General features: G+C 37.4%; 1 protein-coding gene across 1 annotated transcript in view; it reads right to left on the bottom strand.

The window, feature by feature from the left end:
• The window catches only part of epha6 (eph receptor A6), a 194,331-nt gene that overhangs the window by 44,967 nt on the left and 131,240 nt on the right, over nucleotides 1-18,124 (bottom strand). The window lies entirely within an intron of this gene.

Here is an 18,124-nt window from a genome sequence, read left to right as displayed (position 1 = left end):
CAAAGATCAGAGTTAGTAAGACACCAACGAAATAGTATTAATATCCACAGAGGTACGTCTGAAGCCTGCAATGCAGTTTATTCTTATCAACAATAAATGGATTATTTTGAAAGTGACTTGAAGTAAATTAAAATTAATGTCAGTACAGCTCACCTTGAACTCTTTTGCATTTCACTGTCATCCTTATTTTTAGTATTTTAAAAACAGTAGGTAGACAGCAGCTATGAAAGTTTTGTTAAATACTAAGATCAAATTTTTCTTTTCTTTTCCTTTAGAATAGATGAGACATATTTTGTTTTATTCATTTCTTTAATTTGCACAATCCATTCTCTATCTTTCAAACATTTTGTACAGCCTTGAATTTTTTCAAAACAAGAGTAAAAATTTGTTTATGTCCAAAAAAGTCTACCAAAGTGATGTGGTTGTTGTGTCACTTGGGTTGTAGGTGGCAGACAAACATCTGTTGTCAGTTCTTCTATGCAAAACTGTTTTAACTCCCAACATCCGCTTTCAGGTCTTGCCACAGATTTGCAATTAGATTTAAATGTCTTATGACCAGGCTTAGATAAAAAGCATTATTTTGTAGATTTCTTTGCAGGGTTTGGGTGATTTCCCAGCTGGCCGGTTAATATTTTTACCTGGCCTTTTAGTTTCAATGAACAGCCATGTCGTGGTTTGCTCTCTATTTTTTGACCACAGTTTGAACAGTGGATTTGAGATTTTCAAAGTTTGAGACATTGCTAATAATCTAATCCTTCTTTGACCTTTTGCCCAACTTTAATTGTAAAATTTCTGGTGCTTTCCTTGGTCTTCATGATGTTTGTGGACAAATACGCTCAGAAAAAAAAAAAAAAAAACTCTGAAACTTTACAATACAGCTGGACTTATACTGAAATTAGCACAAAGTTGTTTTGGGGTATGAAGACATCTTCCCATTATACTTTTGAGATATTTTTAAAACTCTTTTCATATTTACGTCACACTCATGTGTGGCTTTGTCACGTAAAACCTATTAAAATACATTGGAGTTTGTAGTGTGACAAAAAGTGAAAATGCTTAAAGGGCATAAAACTGTTGCATGACTACATGCAATGATAATAATCTCTCTCAAAATGGCTGTCTAATAGCAAGCTAACCTAGTCTAATAGCAGACAAATGTTAGCATTTTACTCTCTTTCATGCACAGATTCAAAGAGCCACCATTGTGGCAAAGTCTCTAAGTAAAGTGAATGTATAATGTGATAAAATGGTAATGAAAAGTGAGGAGCTTGTAAAAGCTGAAGTGCAAGACACAGATTCCATTTAGTGCATCAGAAGCACGAGTGGTTGACACCGTTTAGTGAAAATGGCCTTATGATCATGTAGTTATCAATATTTCTGTCTCAAAAAGTCTTAAGTCAGTGTACAGAATCATCAGTCTCTGTGTGATAACTTAATCTAGTTTCAATCAAAAATATGTTGAGCAAGGCATGCTCATGTTTCTTGCAGTGAACTGCTTTATGAATTTCTTCTGGATAAATAATTGCATTTTGCTCCCAGGAGAAACAAGTCAGCAGATGAAACAGCTTTATTATTATATATTTCATCATCTAGTAAATAGAGCTTACTCATTATGTGAATGCAAGTATAAGCTTGCTTTTTTCATTCAAACCCAAAGGGAAACTTAACTCTCAATCAGTATTTTTCTTGTGCCTGCATGGTTGAAGATGTTTTTGCAGATGTCACACAGATATCTGGGAAATGTACGCTCTTAAAATGTAAAGAGAAAACATTAATGTGGAGAAATATTAGGGTAGGTTGTAGCTGGCTGTGGGTTGGAGCTTGTTAGATGTTAAAAACAGTCTTACGTCTGATGGAAGTTAAATTAGATAAATAAAATCATCTTTTTGACTTCCTGCAGGCTTCCTCTTTCACCCGAGTTGTTTAAAATCACATTTTTGTTCAGTATGGAAAAGAGTGAAATAACGAGTAAAAACTGGATAGAAGTAGATAAAAATGCTGCTATTCACGTAAATTCAAAAATACCTTGACTTTCACCTGCCTGTGTCTTTAATTCCTGGAAGCACTGTGTGAATAACATCAACCATTTTATGGCTGAAATCAACTTTTCCTTTTTAAGCCTTTGACACATATTATAAATATAACTTCATACAGAAAGAAACTGCAGTTCAATGAAAAAATAAAATCTAACTTAGAAGTTATACTGTATTTATAAAATATATCCACAAAAACCTGAGATAATGTTGCAGAACAGATGTTTTGTAGTTTTATCCAGTCGTTGGATGAAATATTACGATTTAGTTTGTTCGGTTAGAGATCTTTGTGGCCACCATTTTTAATTTAATATGAATATATGTTTCAGACTTATTATTTGAAGTGAGAAAGTAGGTAGCCATCAAGTTGCTATACTCTGTGGATCTTTTATTTGGCTCTGTTGAATTCAGTTGTGAGAATGTCAATGATCTTTGTGTCCAAGATGCAACCTGTCTCTTGAAAACACAGAGTTTCTTCATGACCTCGAAAGGAAAAATAGGGTAAAAATGTAGGAAGGATGGGTAAAAAAAAGTCATTAATTTAAACATGTATTTGTTAACTCATTTATATGAATAGTTATTCGTTTCAACCAATTTTTTGGTAACCGAGCAGTCACTTTCTTAATTTYTTTTGGCACACAACCCATGTCAACCCCATAGTGTGTTAAAACCACACAGGGACAGTCGGCATGCATTTACAAATTAAATTACTCTTAGCTTGTCATTTTGCAGGTTATTTAAAGACAACACCCTGAAAAAAYTTCTTGAATATTTTTYACATTMAAATGTTTGCCAAGCCATGAAAAATGAAACACATCTAACTGCCTAAGGAAAGAATAAACTGAGCTTCAATTGGCTATTTTTTGTTGAGATGTCATGTTGTGAAYTAGTGCTAAGTAAACTGAATATCCATGAAACAAGCCAACATGACTGGTAAAGTGCTGGTAGTGTAGCACAGAGGTGTCGGATCCAGAGTAGAGMAACAGCCGCCTTCACATTATTAAATGTGTTTTAATGCATGGCTTGTCCTTAATAACCCGTTCCTTAATAGGCTTTTTAAAATTTCGTAAGTAGTCTGGAATGCTAGCAAAACTTGACCAAAATAATGTCATGCGTGGCTTGAAACAGCTTATATTATTAGCATAGTCATTAAGCTCAAAGGGCAGAGTGTGSCWCTGTGTGTGTGAGCCTACATGCATGCATATGAGAGAGGTTTTTTTTGTCTTAAAAACAATATRAAGCAGCTGAAGTAGAAAATAATTCCCTACTTTACAGGAAATAAAATCAGCCAAAACTACCGACATCCTATTATGTGTTATTAATACATATTACCCTTAATATGACCAGTTCACTCCTCCTCGCCTATTCAAGATAACRGAGAAAAATTCATCTCGGGGGATTTTATCTGATCTAACTGTGTAATGAAGCACTCTGCTAAAGCCCCGACATTACAGGATTTCTTTTTTCTTCTGCTGCTGCCTGTGCCAGTTGGGCGCAACTGCGGTGGTTTGTGGTGAGAGTCATGTTGTGGATCCGTCAAACTAAGGCACAGCAAGACCACTGGCATCTGCTGTTAGCATATTGGCTCCCGATAGGAAACAATAAACACAGCCTAAGTTTAATCTCCCTCTGACTAGCAGATTCAAATGAGCCCTCCGCTGTGGCTCCCACATAACTCACAAAAATAAACAAGGGAGCTAAGAGATTCCCATGAGAAGAGAGCACACAAGAGTTGAAAGCTGGGACGTGACAAAACAATATGTTTGCTGGAGACTATTGTCCGTCTGGAGGAAAATAATTGCCAGTAGAAATGTGGAGGCTCAGTGTGGATGTCAAAACAGAGCTCGCCATAAACATTTTGATTTTCCATCCCACACAATAGCACAAGAGAAACAACAATTCTCCAAAATATGTTATTTAATTAGAGTCCAAATTAGGAGATCCACAGAAGATCTATTTTAATCAAATATGTGTATTTATTAGTTTACAAGTTTTGGTTCACAACATGAAATGGTGGAGCTATTTCCACTACAAAAGATTGGTTTTAATTATTTTTCTTTATTTTCCTGCTAAATTGTTTGTTTTTTCATGCAATGGACGTGTGCTCAGCGTCAGTGACTTTCTTAAAAGTTTTTCTCTTATCAACTCATCTCTCCATGATCTGAAGAAGTAAACCTTCAGATGTACAACGATTGAGAACAGGTAGCCTGCCAGGCTGAGAGTGACCTTAGCCAGACAGAAGCACCATTTCAAAAAGATGCTGACAAACCTTCCAGTTGATAAAGATGGACGTGAGCCACCGCTTAGCAGAAAACATGCTGGTTTCATGAAAATTGAACAGTAAATGTCTGACCAAAGCAAAGCACTCTTTTTAGTCCAACTGGGGCGACTCTGGTGCCGACTGCTAAAGGGTGATCAAACTTTGTTCCATAGATTTAGCTTTCCCCTCAGATTAATGTTAGACAATAAAATTTGGAATTCCACAGTAAAACCTCTTTTTTTAGGCTCCAGAAAGACAGATTAACAAATAATTTGTAGACTTTTAAAAGGGACCTTTTATGCAAAATTCACATTTTGTATGTTTTTGTACTTCCATTTGGGTCTTTACTGCTTCTAAAAAAAAACCCAGTCGGTTTTTTGACAATAAGTTGATGTTTCTTGGTGTCTGGAAAATGAACTGTCCCAAATCAGCACACACTGCCCCTTACCTAGCAACTTCAACAGAGCTCTGCCCATCACCTAACAGCCCAAGCTAAGCTCCATCACATTTGCTCAACTTGCTTTACCACTATATGTGCTGTACAATGGCTGCTGGAAAAGACAAGTGTTGTTTTGTCGACTTCCCATCCAGAAACTACTAGCTGCGTTCTTGTTGGTTGTTCAGGAGGCTCTACTTCTACTTTTCAAAGATGAACTGTTGTATAATTGCACATCTGTTCACAGCCATTTTCACGTGTGAGTTTAAAGATTGAGTTGGGGGTGTGGCCAGCAGCATCTTATTTGGATTTAAAGTGACAAGAGGCCCTAAAAATACTCAAACTAGACATGACCTCAGGCATGATTTTGTCCAAAAAATGTAATTAATATGGTTTGTATATCCCATAGACCTTAATAAACTGTTCAGTGAAGCATAATAGGTATCATTAATCTGATATTCACAAAGGAACACCTTTTTGGAAGCTAGGTGGGCCCCAGTCAGTTTGCCAAACAGTATTTGTGGGGAATTTGTCTGTGGAATGTAGCTCCAAATTATTCCCAGAAAACCTGCCAAGGATTTCTTCGCAGAGAAAAACTAAAATATTTGAAAGATTAGAAAAATGCCGTCTAGGAAGCTGAAATACATTGGTGCAATTCCACAAGAGATGCTGTTCACTGGTGTTTACTCAAATCCAGGAGCATCATTTATTTTATTTTCCTCATTCCTCATTGGCTGTTCCCTAAAAAGCAAGAAATAAGGAAGAGTGCAGATGTTAGTTTCTGCGGTTGTGCGAAGACATTTTCCACTGTGCATGTTAAGATATATTTGGTGTATTTATGGATTCCAGCTATTCTTGGGTGGGGGTGGCCACAAAAACTAGGGTCCGCTGTGTGTAGAGTAAAAGTAAAGTGGTACTGACTTTTAAAACTACATGCATCTTAAATTAAGTGTAATAATGAATCTATCTTCCATCTCTAACTCTTCATCTCCTCCTGGATGCATTTTTTATTCCTATTATTGATCATAAATAAGTCGTAATTCTAGATTTGGTGTTTGAGAAGGGGGCGTACTATTCAGCAGCTGCAGCTTTTCCTGCTTTTGTAAACACTTTCTTCAGGCACTGACACTATACTTTGAGGACACAAATACACACGACAATTGTCTTTAATGATTCCATTTGAGGGCTATTAAACCTGCTACATGAAATCTGCCGAAGGAACTCCCCATCCTTCTCCTGTATGAAGGAGAACTGAAAAGCCATTAGAAACATAAGTCAATTATGATGCCCCATGGATGGATTTTTCAGTCAACCGTGGTTAAGTTCAACATAAACTAATGGGGAGTCTTTAAATGAGCTTGACCTGCATATGATTTTAATTAGCTTTCCTACCCTAAAGGCTTCCATTAACTGTTTAAAAAAAATCAATAGAGCCAGTATTGATGCCGTGTGGGAGCCTAAACGATGTCCTAACAGTCCACTGATTCGATGCTGATAAAGAGATGGCGTGAAAGAGAAACACATATGGGGGCTGTTGTTTACAACGGTCATATTGATGCGTCTCTTTTGTGTAGGTGTCTGATGGTTCTTTTTCTCATGTCGGTTTCAATCTGATCTCCGTTTGTGATTTTCTTTTTCTTAAAGGAGGATACTGTTTGTGTAATCAATCACATGAACGTTAACAAAAGCATTACAAACTTTGATTATAGTTCGATTGAATTTAATTTAAATTTGTTCAATTCGATAACGTTCGGCTCAATTCCCAATGCCGCCTGCCAATGTCAGGTACGTGAGGTGATTCGGAAGCGCCGTACTCCATCTACAACGCTGCCTACGGTACTACAAGTAATCAGCTTGAGGAAAATCACATTTATTGAATGTGTTATGTCTCCGTGAGTATAAGTAAGCTTGTGGGTTTTTGCGTGCTAATAACACAAACGATAAGCAAAACTGAAGTGACATGTACTCTAATTTAGGGAGCATCATCATTACACTTCATTAAATCTGGAGGTTACCTCCAATGCATTGTGGGTCATGTGCTGCGTGTCATAATCTTACATGGAAACAGCGGACGCCTGACAAAAGCCAAATAAACTGTTAATTAGAGAGTGGTTATGAAATTTAACTCAAACAAGTGACAGCTCAAACAAGTGCAATAACCGAAACTGACACTCAATTAGAAGTGTGACTGATTATTTTTTTTAAAAGCGTTCACATTATGGTTTGTCAGTTTTTAGCTATTTTCTCATGTGATATAAAAATTTTTATGGCAATATCTGTGCTTATGAGCAGTGAAGGCAACGGATGATCAATCAATTAATCTTCTAATTGTGCAAAAGATAAATGCTTGGCGACAAAGACAAAAGAATATATGTAGAAGTGACTTAGTGATACAATTTTTCAAAACAGTCATTTTTACAACTATCCACTGGACAGCATGTATTTCCTGATTGGACTGGGAATCCGTTAGGTTTCCTAACGAAAATACCAAAAACTACTGGGACACATCCAGGTTGACCTCTTGACCACTGTCAAGTTTTTTGCTCTCTTTAAACCACCACAGCTTCTGCCCAAACTCAAAAAAGCTTGAGAAATGCAGGAACCACTCATCTCAGCGACATCTTTTATTTATCTTTTCTTTTTGTCTTTAAATTATTTCAATTGACAGTGCAAGACCACCACGACTTCACATAAGTAGTCAGAGTAGTCACAGAGCAGATTGAAAACCTACAAACAAATGAAACAAAATCAATTACAGATCACAATGAACTGATTAACTAGTTTTTCAGGTAATGTTAATCTACTTTTAAGTTAACAGTGAATGAACAAACAAATAAACTACATTCCAAACACGTAAAACCCATTTAATCAACAAGGCCAATTTGGTCTTCTGAATGCAGATTAAATGATATAAACTGTGCATAATATCCAGTTCATACCAGTGGTGTCTTTGTGGAAGCTTGAAGCTGAGGCTCTTTGTCTGCAGAGATCATTGTGAGAACAGGTGTGCCAAGTTACCTTATAGACTTCAGATGGGCCTGAATGAAAGGGATGGGTGCGCTTGATTCTCTGTGATGTGTGTGCCAGGTGGGTGGAGATAGTAAATGCACTCACAAATGTACCATTTGCTGTTTTAACTTGAAAACCACTTTGAATTAGTTAGATATAATGGATCTATGGATTGCTAAATGTCAAATATTGTGTTTCCTTAAGAAATATTAGGAAAAATGATTGGTAACACTTTGTTTGAAGGGGTGACATAGCACTGTCATAACCATGACATTACACCTGTTATGAACATGAAGGAGTCTTCATGAATGGTTATGACTGTTGTCATGAAGTGTCATTCAGTAAATAATGACGTTTTTAATGCAAAGTTGTATTAGAATTTGCATTAAAAGTCCATTGAAAGTGTCAACTTTGCATTAAAAGTATTATTTACTGAATGACACTTCATGACAGTTATAACCATTCATGAAGACGTCTTCATGTTCATAACAGATATTATATCATGTTTATGACTGTGTTATGTCAGTCTTCAAATAAAGTGTTACCAAATAATTAAAGGAATATTGAAATATATCTGGTCGAGATTATCCTTGCCATTACACTTTATATATACATGTAATTAATATGTCTGGTTTCATTTCATTCCATTCAAGCTTCACGTTTCTCAGAGTAATTTTGTTCAGCAATCTCTCATACAATCTCTGCCCCCTGTGTGGTTTTACAGGCCGTCTTCTTCTGACGCCTCTTTACTGCTCCTCAGATAAGAAAAATAGATGAGATTCCTTTGACTCTGAATAGCTGTCATCCAAATCTTAAGTGAGATAGTTTTATGTTATCCTGTGGCACACCTGCTATCCACCTCTGATACGGTGGCTGCCTTTCTCATGACAGTGTCGAAAAGCTCAATAGAGCCCAGATGGTTGCTTTAACAACTTTGTGCACCATTTATTATGTGTATCTGCTGAGTACAGGGAGTTAAAAGGTAATTAAAATCATCAGTCATGCAACAAAAACAGAGGTTGTTGCTGTTAAAGGGAGAAGTAAAAGTATTTCGGTGAGCTATGGGCTATTTTTTGCTCAATGTTTCAGTGTGGGTTGAAAACAAAAAAGTTACAAAGAAAAACAAACGGAATCCAGTGGGACGTTTAAATCGGACATCCTCTGACTCGCAGAAACGTTACTACGTTGAAGCCGTCATCCTTTCATTGACAGCGGCTACTAAAGCAGAGAAAAGGGATTAAATGAGAGATACAGAGTCGGACAAAATGTTGCCTATGTAGAGAAGAACGATGTGCTAAGCTAGCCTGTCTACCACTACCAGGTCCTGTCTTTAATAAGGTCCCAGCTTGCCACTGATCCCTCTTGTTTCCACTTAATGGGGAAGTGGAGAGGCAATGATGTGTGAGAAAGGCCAGTGAAACTGGTCCTATACTGGCCCACCATAATCAATACTCATTTGGCCTCTACCTCTCTTTCCCCAAAAGTAATTAATGAGAAGAGCAGACGAATCTGGCTCCTGACAGCTGATTTCCCTGCCGGTCCCCGTCCTCAGCAACCTGTCCATTTCTCATGCTTTTATTTAAAAGCTTCATTATCCTTGAAACCAAGCATCCAGTATTGGAAAGTGATGCAAATATAGGCTGACAAGAATGATAGGGTGCATAATCCTGCATCTGTGAGAATGAAAAGGCAATAGAAGAGAAGGAATGAGACGGTAGTTTAAGCTACTATCTTTAACAGAGAGCATATATTTTTATAATTTGTATTATTCCTTGTTTTTCAGCTTGGAGTTTGTGTTAAAATACCCATTTTGGTATTTCAATCTGTTACATTAACAACTGTCCTCTCTTTTCCTGAAAGCTGTACTTTCTCTTCCTGGGTTTACCAACAAATTTTCCGCCACTTTCATGAGATTGTGTCTATTGTTTTGAGCTACATTTTTGTTTATTACTGAATGCCAACTTGGCTTAGTGAATTTATTCACACTTGAATTTCAGACGACTTCACCTGAAAAACATAAAATAAACAAAAAAATGTCAGTGCTCTCAGAAGACGCTTTTTCACGCAGAGATATAATCTTTGTTGAAAAGCAACTTTGACTTGCTACATAAAAAAATAGATAATCAAACATGAGCACAGAATATAAACTTTGGGTAGTTTCAAATTCTCCCCCCATCTCCTCTCCCAGTGGGAGTGCACAGGGAGAGGAACGGAGTGCTGCAGCAGCGGAGATACAGTATAAATAGCAGCCGACCCTGGTGTAGCACCCACAGCAGACTTACTGCAGCGGAACACTCTTTCCTATGGAGCAAATTTCAAGCAGAGCCATCTATACACACACCAGCTGTCAGAGTAACTCATCCTGAAGTTAAACACTCAACTATTACACAGTTTGGTGAAGAGGTCACAACAGGGGGAAAAGAATTGCTGTGTTGGAAGGTTGTGTTCTTATATATTCATGTCCAAGAATGTGGTGAAATACAGAGATTCTGACAATAAAAGTGAGAGATTTGCCAAGTTTAACATAAAGTTATCAATCAGGGGTCAAATAAACCAAGATGAATCTAGTTAGAAAGTATAATCTGAGAGAAGTCTTGATTATATGATGTCTGCACGTACCTGATTATACAGCGAAAGGAGAGCAGAAACTGTAAGACCTTTATGCAAATTGCCTTTATGGTGAGTCTTATATAAATGCAGATGGAAATTTCAGTTTGAACTTCTGCCATTATGATTTAGCTAAAGGATTGCGACTAATGCGGTTTCATTTAAAAGAAGCGGACCAACAAAAGACATAGGCAGCTGATTTATTGAACTCTCAGAAGACAATGGGTTGGTATTCTTCAAAGGAAGTTCTACCCGAAGATTGAAGAGCAGTTTGAGATGCGAGTTAAGAGGCAGGAAACTTCAGAGGACATCCATCAGGATTGCAGAACAATGAATCCAATCAGTCTGTATTAATGAGGCAATGCTTAAAATAGTGCCCGTTGTGAGGTGAAGTCAGGGGAAATGATCTTTGCGTGAGGGGAAAAGCGTCCTGATAAAAGTCTCAGCATAAATCATTTTCTGGGGTAGAAAGAGCTAATCTCTATCCCTTCAAACTCCCCACCTGCTCTGAACACTGCTGAATAGCGATCTGTGGGAAAAGCTATTCTTAACACTGACTGGTGAATGGGTGACTTACTGTATGTCTGGAGGACTCTATAGGAGCTGACTGAGGATATACTATATGATCCTATATGGTGCTGTAGGTATTTTAGTGATGTCCCCAAACATTGAAGCATGGCAGCCTATCTGAGCCCAAACAGACCAATTATTATCAGAAAGTTTTGAGTAACATTACCTTTCATTTGATACTCCAAATGCGAAAGTAAATATTTTAAGAGGAAATGGATATTATGGTAACTTTGTGAAGTACAAATATCTGAAAATTTAACTTATGGTTTTTTGTTTGGCTGTCTGTAAAATATTTACTACCCTTGATTCTAGAGACATTTTATCGCTCAATGAATTATTGGTTATTATTACATGAACAACAAAAGTATTCTAAATTAGTGTTACAATTTACAGACTCAATTAATATCCAGTTCTATAAAATACAAGTCCACATTTAACTCCCATCAGTCTAATTTATGTTGATACTTTCCAGTCACATAGATCAAGTTACTGTAACACGCAAAGAGATTTTAAAAATAAAGTTTATTTCTGTTGCACATTTCAGCAACAAGGCAGGTCAAAGTGCTTTACATCATAGAAATACAGTAATAGAAAACAGTCAACAATGGAAGAATTGCATTTTGTCAAGTGTCGTCGTTACACACCCGAATGTTGATTAATGTTTCATTTATGATGCTTCAAAAGCAGCTATAAACTGGTGTGTTTTTAGTCTAGATTTAAAGGAAGTCAGTGTTTCGGCAGTTTTGCAGTTTTCTGGAAGTTTGTTCCAGATTTGTGGTGCATAGAAGCTGAATGCTGCTTCTCCATGTTTGGTTCTGGTTCTGGGGATGCAGAGCAGACCATCCATCCGTCCATCAATGCATCCCCCAAAAATGAATTAAGAATTAATCATTGTTGACAGAAAAATGTTTTTAATATTTTTAAAGTGCGAAAAAAGCATTACCCAAGATTACTTGAAAGTAACTTGGAGGTTTGCCTCCTTGGAAGATAAATTTGAGTACAGTACACACGTCCTTGCAGTTTCTTAGCAATGACTTTGGCCGCAGCCCTCCTGTCTGATAAAAACCACCTGAAGCAGGTGGGTATTTGTATGCAGCGTCCAGCGTACCAGAATACAAATCAACAGGTAAAAGGACACCGTTTTTACACACCTCCCAACCGAGCACAGCTGCGATAACCCGCCCCTTCCTAACCCGCTCTTTGAATTTGTTGAACTCAGCTCAAGAGCGGCTTGATCTTCCACACCTCAAGTGTTGCACTAATGAAATTCCTCAAGCATTTTCATCAAAATGCAAAGCTGAAAATCGTCCCCTCTTGTGTTCTGATTGTTTAACCTGGCATCTGTTGTTTGTGACCACCAATTCAGCATTTCCATGCAAGTGGGTTTATGAATATGTGCTGTAGGAGCAGGTCAAAGACACTGGTATTACGAGGTGCTGAAGGTCAAATAATGGGCATAGTTGAACAGATGCCTCAGGTTAAATAAACCCCCTTGGGAAGCAGGTGAAATAAACTTCCCAATGAGCGCAGTAAGCAAACACCTGCCTGCAGGATAATCGCAGAGAGGCACACTCTGCTTAAACCAACAACCTCTATTCGAGTTGCGTTCCCTGTCATATTAGCAACTCGGTTCTATCATGATCCAAGGTTGGGGCCATTAATACTTAAAACAGTGGATGTATTAATCACGCTGTAGCAGAAGTTCAATACCTTGTGCATTGTACTGCAAATGTGACTTTATCCTCCCCTTTACTGTCTGTGCAAAGGTCTCCGCACTGACAGCAATGCACCTGATAAGTCCTTTTGACCACATTGGCCTGACCTGAGATGGATAGTATTTACCTTTCTTCAAATGCTAATCTACTTTAATGCAGACCTTTATTGAGACACGGACAGCAGCAACTACTGGTCCAAGTTTCCTGCACTGCTTTGCCAGCTTTTTCCTCCCAAATAATGCAACGGACAGAAAGCACGGCAACAAATAATTTACACCTTTCTCTACGTCAGGTATCCACAAGTTAATTTTGATGCAAGATTCCTGTTATTTATTTATTATATTAAAAAGAGTTGCACCACAACTTTAGAACTAGGTTTCTGTTATTAAAAGTATAGGTTCACACAGCAGGCAAAAGTGACCCAGTTCTGACTTTTTCATGGTTATCTGAACAGCCAGATTTCAACCTTTTCACCACCACAAAATATCAGATTTGTAAACTGAATACGATAGTGTATGATGTCTATGTTGATGTCTTCTTCTGTGGACAGACGTCTGATTGCGGTCGCTTTTAATTAGTAGCATGAACAATCATGTGAAAAAGTCAGATTTCAGAAAGAAATCAGAACACCAATGTAACCGTAGAGTAACTATAGCTGAGTGCAACCTGCTCAGTTCATTGATATTTGGTCAAATTTGCCAAATGCAACTTTGACTGCAGCTTTTAAAATGTAGATAGTAAAACTAGATTTAAAACTAGAATTGTCTTAAGGGTTTTTGAATGATGAGTGTATTGCATGGTAGATACAGCAAAACCAAAGGAACGTAAAGAAAAACTTTTTAAAAAGAGCGACTGTAATTGGTACTGCTCCACTGAATCAGCTTGGTAAATTTTGAACACAGCTCCTGTGCGTCTTTCATGTTGATGCTGCCCCACTTTAGCAAATTCACATTTTTGCTGTGTGTGTTTGGATTTAATCTGCAGCCAAACAAGGACAAATAAATGGACTAAAGCTTATCTCAGAACCGTTGTGATTTTCCCTGGACAACCTGCAGAGAATATAACCATCTGCTTGCCTATTAGCCAGCAAGTCATCCTCCCAAGCCTTGCCAACCTTGGACCCAGCATCACTGCCCCTCTCATTACCTTCCCAGTGCCACTACATGGCGTCCTAATTCCAGTTGAGCGAAGGTGTGGATCAGCGTAGGTATGCTGCCATCTGGGGCTGTTTGACTTTGGAAGAATAATTTTGACCTGGCGGCTGTGGATTCAAAATGGGTCAGTGACCACCCCCCTTGCATTGTCTCATACCTCCCACCATCTCCATTCATGGGGTTAAATCATAGGCAGGGCAATAAAGTATGCTACTGTCCAGCACTTCCAAAGAGATGAGGTATCAGTTTAAGAATTATGAAACTGGGCGTATTGTCTCTTCCCGCTTTAGCCATGAAAATGTTTGTGACTGAAACGGCACACAGGATCCAACTGATTTCTAAATTCTTCAAACTTTGTTTGCTCATCCTGAATAAGACACAAACCATTTAAAACACTACTTCGAGAAAGAATGAGATGCTTTTTTATTCCAATTACTGTAAACATAATAAACATCATCTTCAACCTCTCAAGACCAAAAAGGGATAAAGTATCTGAAAATTATTCATACTTCTAAACCTTAACACTTTTCAACAGCCTCAAACCTGAATGTGTCGTATGATGTTTACAGCCAACAGAAGGCAGCGTATATGAGAATACGTTTCATGAATTATTCTTCAGTTTCATTCTTTTTACAAAACAAAATGTGAAATGCTTCTGTATTCCCAGCCCCTGAGTCAAAACTTTACAGAGCCACTTTTTGCTGTAATTAGCAGGTTAGGTGTATGTCTGTACTAGGGCTGCACAGCTTGAGATTTAAATCATTTAAAGAACGCTTCCAGACTTTCAACTTGTTATTCCTTCACTGAAAACATACCAGAAGTGTTGCTTTTGATTCTCTCACAAAGCACCACCTATTTACCAAAAGCTCCTCCTTGCAGCTGTAGACCCCAGTTTGGAATCATTGTCCTGTAGTTTAATCCATCTAGCTATTGATTTGAGATGGTTTTTAATAATTAGGGCATAATCATCAATCTTTACTATTCTGATTTGTGTAAAATACTAGAACCGCTTCCAGTTAGACCAGCATAAAAATAAATCAATCATATCTGTGTAATCAAATCTTTCTTTTTAAAATCATTACAGCAGCATTTTGTGCAACCATTCCAACTAGGAAAAACGATGCCTCAAATGCATCTTTAAATGATCCAGGAGCATATATATGTGAATAAGCCAAGCTCTTTTTTATATTATTATTTTATTACAATTGCGTGATTTTATCTTACATTGCATCAGCCTTTACTTACTGAGACTACATGCAATAAGACATAAGTTAGTCCTTGGCTAGTTTGACAACTTTTAAGAAACATTTGAGAGCAGAAGTTTGCACAACTTGGCTGTGGCTGCAAAATATCTTCATTCTGTCCTGCTGGCCAAGGACGATTTCAGGATTAAAAGAGATGTCCAGATTGTTTCCAGGTCTAAACCAAAGCATTCTGAAGCTGCATCTGAAGCAGCAGAAAGGTGAAAATAACTGTGCTTCAATATAATTACATGCACTAACTATGACAAGAGCAAGAGCGTGCAGAAAGAGGAAAAAACGTTAAAAGTTCAAATATGTGTCACCTGCTTTCATTTCCATAATTTGTCTCTTTCCACTTGTAAGGTTTTTAGTTTATTTTATGTTACTTCTGAACATGTATCAAAAATACATGAAACTTAAAAAAATACATATTTTCTGTCACACTTTCTAATTCTTTACCCCTTTTCAGTCAGTGTGAAATATTTGGGCAACTCATCTTTAACATGCAATGAGGAAAACATCCGTAAACACACAATCAGTTTGTGCAGTGAACTGAAAAAAAGTAGCGTCACACAGGTTAACCTGCTGAGTACATAAATTAATCTGATTTCCTCTATATGCTGATGAAAATGCAAGCAGGTCACAATAACCTTTCAAAAGGTAATTGCTGCTGTAAATTACATGTTCTGCATATAAACATATTTAAATTCCTCACAGAGAGAGATTGTCTTAAAGCTGTGAGGACATATTCTGAGGAAGAAATGTACTTTAAACTACACATTTAAAACCAATAACTAAACAAGGGAACACTGTAGACAATGTTTCTTCTGCTAGTTGTGCTAAATATGTTGTAAAAGTGATGAGAAATGCCAAAAATCCTGCTCTCACATTCTCTCCCCTCTTGTTTCTCTTTTCTCATCCAGCCGCTGCTACCTCCTTCTCTGTGATGGCTGTCTTTATTTATCTCTTCTCTCATCTCTTTCTTTCCCCGCATCTTATTCTTCTCATCTCTCAGTCTTTCACTTTGCAGATCTGATGGCAGGGGCCAGGTTGCGATCCAATCACGGGTTGGGTGCAGCAATCACGGACCGCTGATTGGTTTTATAATCCTCGCTGAGGACCTCAGACGGGGGAGAATCAGCTGACCAAGAAGTGGTGATCCGAAAGCTGTCATACCGACGCACACACACACAGACCGAGACAGACGTGAGCAAAATGTGCACACTAAAAACACACACAGATGTTATTCTTCTCTCCTGGCAAATATCCATCTTCTAGAAATCCCAGTTATTGCTTTCACTCAAAAAGTTTCCTACCAGTGTGTGTGTGTGTGTGTTTGGATATCAATAGATGAAGGGAACCTCAAGGAAAATGTAGAAATAATTTCTTATACCTACATATGAGTGTAGATGCAAAATTAACAGGTTAAACCTAAATAAATGTGGGGGCATGACGCAAATCTGCATCATAATTTTGCAAAAACACAAGGATGTCAAAACATAGTCAAACACATGCAGTCAAACCATGAACACTACAGCTCCAACTCCCAGATCAATAAGCTTAGATTTAACTCTAATATTCATACATCCAGAGAAGAAAAAAAAAAACTAATTTTCAAGGCACAATATCACACCTAAATCCCCACATACTCGCAGGTAATAGTGGAGGTTGAATTTGCCTTCTAGCCTGGATAACAATATGAGACGAGAAAATGTAATTACTCATCACACACAGGTGCTCCTCGTGAAAATAAAAAATACTTTGAGAGATTAGCATGCATACAGAAACAAAGCTAAAACAACTATGGAATCCAAATTTGTGTGCAAGCTTTGAGCCTTATGTGGGGCCGCTGTGATAAGAATCAGCTAAGCACTGTAGTTTTAGGTCATTTAATATAGTCTGGAAGTGCTTTTTAAGGCTGCGCGTCACATCTGGTGTCCTGACTGCCATCGTTCGTTACGATCCTAATGTTTGCATTCAGCATCTAAAAGTTTGGTTTTTACTTTCTGCCTTGTTCAGCATGTTGAATCAGGCTGGATGTCCTAGATCTTATGTCCTTGTCCTACATTTGTGAAGCTGAACATAGATAAATATGATTACTCCTGCTTTGCATCTTCCTGATTGTCCTTCAACAGAAGTGGCACAGGTGCTGTTTTAAATATTCATTTTAAACACTGTCTAATGTGCCATTTTGATGCATAAAGCTGATGTTGCACAGATTTTATTTTAAATCATGCAATGTATTTTGGCATATTTTTAAAAAAAAGTATAACGTCGGTCCAAACAAAAGCATCAAATCCTATCAGATTTATGACGTATGTGTGAAACTTTTGCATGGTGTGAAGAGTTTAAAATGCACACATCATGTTAAACTTACTTTTTTATGTCTTTATTGTAAATGACAACCTAAAAATATAAGGAAGAAATGTCAATGCACTATACAAAAATGCAAATGCCTCAAGTGGTCAAGTAATTATTCAAAATGATCATTTGGAGCCACAGTGGGCGTTTGAGATGTTCATGTGAGAGAATCTTCATTAGTGCAGACAGAGCATCTGCGTAGCTTAGCATGAGTCTAAATTAGAAACTTAATGGGATTGCACATCTTTTTATTTTCATGTTTATAATACCCTGGCAGGAGACATTAAAATCCCTGGATTCACAGTGAGTGCTTGCTCTGTTTTTCTTGAAGACATTTCAAATCCTATCCAGAAGTCTTTGCCGAATCTGGAGGCCTGCAGTTGATCAAATTGGAGTTGAGAGTTGCTGTTTTTTAAGCACATAAATAAAAAACCTGGTTCATTTGGGTTTTTCATTAAAAGTAGGTTGTGTGTTCAGTTGTCTTCACTAACTTTTTGCATTCTTATTTTGTAGTAAGAAAAGAAAAACAGTTACTGAGCTGCACCATTCTGCTAAGTCAACAAAACTCGACGATAACACTTTCCATTTCAGGAGATAAAACAGTGGCAGACGAGACACATTCACACTGTGAGAAAACTGCAAAATACGTTGCTCTCATCCACTTTTCTAGATTTAGACAAGGATTTACTTTTCTGTAGAATCTTTATTCTACAATGATTTTTCAACACACATTATATA

The sequence above is a fragment of the Poecilia reticulata genome, linkage group LG2 (assembly GCF_000633615.1).
Source record: "Poecilia reticulata strain Guanapo linkage group LG2, Guppy_female_1.0+MT, whole genome shotgun sequence".
NCBI lineage: Eukaryota > Metazoa > Chordata > Actinopteri > Cyprinodontiformes > Poeciliidae > Poecilia > Poecilia reticulata.
This window is presented reverse-complemented; position numbering and strand designations above follow the sequence as displayed.